This window comes from Triticum urartu, chromosome 5A (genome assembly GCF_056163025.1).
Source record: "Triticum urartu cultivar PI428250 chromosome 5A, HENAU_Tu73, whole genome shotgun sequence".
NCBI lineage: Eukaryota > Viridiplantae > Streptophyta > Magnoliopsida > Poales > Poaceae > Triticum > Triticum urartu.
The window spans coordinates 492,034,219-492,039,620 of NC_141877.1; positions in this window are offsets into that span (position 1 = coordinate 492,034,219).

A 5,402-nucleotide genomic window follows, 5' to 3' on the forward strand; every position below is an offset into this window, starting at 1 on the left:
CAGTCTTTCGGACGAGAACTCATCTGTTACACGGGCACTTCGATGTTTTTTAAATTTATTTGAACTTCGGACTTCTTTTGTGTTCAGTATGCAACATTCAAAGCAACGTCATCAATTTCCAACATGTTCTGACATCATTTGTTGTTTTTCGGTCATTTACCTAATTGTTTAGAGAGCTAAATGACCGTGAAATTGAAAATCATTACAAAATGAATTCTGAAAATGTTGAAACTTGGCATGGTATCATCATTTCACCCGCATAGCATGTGCGAAAGAGTAGAGAGGGTCACGGCAAAAACTGGACGCACTTCATGTACAAAAGTGGACAAACTCTTTGGGAGTATCAGGGTTTTGGACAAGAACTCATCTGTTGCACGGGCACATCAATGTTTTTCAAACTTATTTGAACTCCGGACTTCTTTTGTGTTCAGTATGCAGCATTCAAAGCGACACCATCAATTTCCAACATGTTCTAACATCATTTGTTTTTTCGGTCATTTACCTAATTGTTTTGAGAGCTAAATGACCCTGAAATTGAAAATCACTACAAAATGATTTCTGAAAATGTTGAAACTTGGCATGGTATCATCATTTCACCCGCATAGCATGTGTGAAAGAGTAGAGAGGGTCACGGCAAAAACTGGACGCACTTCGTGTACAAACTGGACAAACTCTTTCGGAGTATCAGGGTTTCGGACGAGAATTCATCTGTTACACGGGCACTTCGATGTTTTTTAAACTTATTTGAACTCCAACTTCTTTTGTGTTCAGTATGCAGCATTCAAAGTGACGTCATCAATTTGAAACATGTTCTAACATCATTTGTTGTTTTTCGGTCATTTACCTAATTGTTTAGAGAGCTAAATGACCGTGAAATTGAAAATCACTACAAAATGAATTCTGAAAAAGTTGAAACTTGGCATGGTATCATCATTTCACCCGCATAGCATGTGCAAAAGAGTAGAGAGGGTCACGGCAAAAACTAGACGCACTTCGTGTACAAACTGGACAAACTCTTTCGGAGTATCAGGGTTTCGGACGAGAACTCATCTGTTACACAGGCACTTCAATGTTTTTTAAACTTATTTGAACTCCGGACTTCTTTTGTGTTCAGTATGCAGCATTCAAAGCGACGCCATCAATTCCCAACATGTTCTGACATCATTTGTCGTTTTTCGGTCTTTTACCTAATTGTTTAGAGAGCTAAATGACCGTGAAATTGAAAATCACTACAAAATGAATTCTGAAAATGTTGAAACTTGGCATGGTGTCATCATTTCACCCGCATAGCATGTGCGAAAGACTAGAGAGGGTCACGTCAAAAACTGGACGCACTTCATGTACAAATTGGACAAACTCTTTCGGAATATCAGGGTTTCGGACGAGAACTCATCTGTTACACGGGCACTTCAATGTTTTTTAAACTTATTTGAACTCCGGACTTCTTTTGTGTTCAGTATGCAGCATTCAAAGCAACGTCATCAATTCCCAACATGTTCTGACATCATTTGTTCTTTTTCGGTCATTTACCTAATTGTTTCGAGAGCTAAATGACCGTGAAATTGAAAATCACTACAAAATGAATTCTGAAAATGTTGAAACTTGGCATGGTATCATCATTTCACCCGCATAGCATGTGCGAAAGAGTAGACAGGGTCACGGCAAAAACTGGACGCACATCATGTACAAACTGGACAGACTCTTTCGGAGTATCAGTGTTTCGGACGAGAACTCATCTGTTACACGGGCACTTCGATGTTTTTTAAATTTATTTGAACTTCGGACTTCTTTTGTGTTCAGTATGCAACATTCAAAGCAACGTCATCAATTTCCAACATGTTCTGACATCATTTGTTGTTTTTCGGTCATTTACCTAATTGTTTAGAGAGCTAAATGACCGTGAAATTGAAAATCCTTACAAAATGAATTCTGAAAATGTTGAAACTTGGCATGGTATCATCATTTCACCCGCATAGCATGTGCGAAAGAGTAGAGAGGGTCACGGCAAAAACTGGACGCACTTCATGTACAAAAGTGGACAAACTCTTTCGGAGTATCAGGGTTTCGGACAAGAACTCATCTGTTGCACGGGCACATCAATGTTTTTTAAACTTATTTGAACTCCAGACTTCTTTTGTGTTCAGTATGCAGCATTCAAAGCGACGCCATCAATTTCCAACATGTTCTAACATCATTTGTTTTTTCGGTCATTTACCTAATTGTTTTGAGAGCTAAATGACCCTGAAATTGAAAATCACTACAAAATGATTTCTGAAAATGTTGAAACTTGGCATGGTATCATCATTTCACCCGCATAGCATGTGTGACATCATTTGTCGTTTTTCGGTCATTTACCTAATTGTTTAGAGAGCTAAATGACCGTGAAATTGAAAATCACTACAAAATGAATTCTGAAAATGTTGAAACTTGGCATGGTGTCATCATTTCACCCGCATAGCATGTGCGAAAGAGTAGAGAGGGTCACGTCAAAAACTGGACGCACTTCATGTACAAATTGGACAAACTCTTTCGGAGTATCAGGGTTTCGGACGAGAACTCATCTGTTACACGGGCACTTCAATGTTTTTTAAACTTATTTGAACTCCGGACTTCTTTTGTGTTCAGTATGCAGCATTCAAAGCGACGCCATCAATTTCCAACATGTTCTAACATCATTTGTTTTTTCGGTCATTTACCTAATTGTTTTGAGAGCTAAATGACCCTGAAATTGAAAATCACTACAAAATGATTTCTGAAAATGTTGAAACTTGGCATGGTATCATCATTTCACCCGCATAGCATGTGTGAAAGAGTAGAGAGGGTCACGGCAAAAACTGGACGCACTTCGTGTACAAACTGGACAAACTCTTTCGGAGTATCAGGGTTTCGGACGAGAACTCATCTGTTACACGGGCACTTCAATGTTTTTTAAACTTATTTGAACGTTGGACTTCTTTTGTGTTCAGTATGCAGCATTCAAAGCGACGTCATCAATTTCCAACATGTTCTAAAATCATTTGTTGTTTTTCGATCATTTACCTAATTGTTTAGAGAGCTAAATGACCGTGAAATTGAAAATCACTACAAAATGAATGCTGAAAATGTTGAAACTTGGCATGGTATCATCATTTCAGCCGCATAGCATGTGCGAAAGAGTAGAGAGGGTCACGGCAAAAACTTGATGCACTTCATGTACAAATTGGACAAACTCTTTCGGAGTATCAGGGTTTCGGACGAGAACTCATCAGTTACATGGGCACTTCAATGTTTTTTAAACTTATTTGAACTCCGGACTTCTTTTGTGTTCAGTATGCAGCATTCAAAGCGACGTCATCAATTTCCAACATGTTCTGACATCATTTGTTGTTTTTCGATCATTTACCTAATTGTTTAGAGAGCTAAATGACCATGAAATTGAAAATCACTACAAAATGAAATTTGAAAATGTTGAAACTTGGCATGGTATCATCATTTCACCCGCATAGCATGTGTGAAAGAGTAGAGAGGGTCACGGCAAAAACTGGACGCACTTCGTGTACAAACTGGACAAACTCTTTCGGAGTATCAGGGTTTCGGACGAGAACTCATCTGTTACACGGGCACTTCAATGTTTTTTAAACTTATTTGAACGTTGGACTTCTTTTGTGTTCAGTATGCAGCATTCAAAGCGACGTCATCAATTTCCAACATGTTCTAAAATCATTTGTTGTTTTTCGATCATTTACCTAATTGTTTAGAGAGCTAAATGACCGTGAAATTGAAAATCACTACAAAATGAATGCTGAAAATGTTGAAACTTGGCATGGTATCATCATTTCAGCCGCATAGCATGTGCGAAAGAGTAGAGAGGGTCACGGCAAAAACTTGATGCACTTCATGTACAAATTGGACAAACTCTTTCGGAGTATCAGGGTTTCGGACGAGAACTCATCAGTTACATGGGCACTTCAATGTTTTTTAAACTTATTTGAACTCCGGACTTCTTTTGTGTTCAGTATGCAGCATTCAAAGCGACGTCATCAATTTCCAACATGTTCTGACATCATTTGTTGTTTTTCGATCATTTACCTAATTGTTTAGAGAGCTAAATGACCGTGAAATTGAAAATCACTACAAAATGAATTCTGAAAATGTTGAAACTTGGCATGGTATCATCATTTCACCCGCATAGCATGTGCGAAAGAGTAGAGAGGGTCACGGCAAAAACTGGACGCACTTCATGTACAAACTTTACAAACTCTTTCGGAGTATCAGGGTTTCGGATGAGAACTCATCTGTTACATGGGCACTTCGATATTTTTTAAACTTATTTGAACTCCGACTTCTTTTGTGTTCAGTATGCAGCATTCAAAGCGACGCCATCAATTCCCAACATGTTCTGACATCATTTGTCGTTTTTCGGTCATTTACCTAATTGTTTAGAGAGCTAAATGACCGTGAAATTGAAAATCACTACAAAATGAATTCTGAAAATGTTGAAACTTGGCATGGTGTCATCATTTCACCCGCATAGCATGTGCGAAAGAGTAGAGAGGGTCACGTCAAAAACTGGACGCACTTCATGTACAAATTGGACAAACTCTTTCGGAGTATCAGGGTTTCGGACGAGAACTCATCTGTTACACGGGCACTTCAATGTTTTTTAAACTTATTTGAACTCCGGACTTCTTTTGTGTTCAGTATGCAGCATTCAAAGCGACGCCATCAATTTCCAACATGTTCTAACATCATTTGTTTTTTCGGTCATTTACCTAATTGTTTTGAGAGCTAAATGACCCTGAAATTGAAAATCACTACAAAATGAATTCTGAAAATGTTGAAACTTGGCATGGTATCATCATTTCACCCGCATAGCATGTGTGAAAGAGTAGAGAGGGTCACGGCAAAAACTGGACGCACTTCGTGTACAAACTGGACAAACTCTTTCGGAGTATCAGGGTTTCGGACGAGAACTCATCTGTTACACGGGCACTTCAATGTTTTTTAAACTTATTTGAACGTTGGACTTCTTTTGTGTTCAGTATGCAGCATTCAAAGCGACGTCATCAATTTCCAACATGTTCTAAAATCATTTGTTGTTTTTCGATCATTTACCTAATTGTTTAGAGAGCTAAATGACCGTGAAATTGAAAATCACTACAAAATGAATGCTGAAAATGTTGAAACTTGGCATGGTATCATCATTTCAGCCGCATAGCATGTGCGAAAGAGTAGAGAGGGTCACGGCAAAAACTTGATGCACTTCATGTACAAATTGGACAAACTCTTTCGGAGTATCAGGGTTTCGGACGAGAACTCATCAGTTACATGGGCACTTCAATGTTTTTTAAACTTATTTGAACTCCGGACTTCTTTTGTGTTCAGTATGCAGCATTCAAAGCGACGTCATCAATTTCCAACAT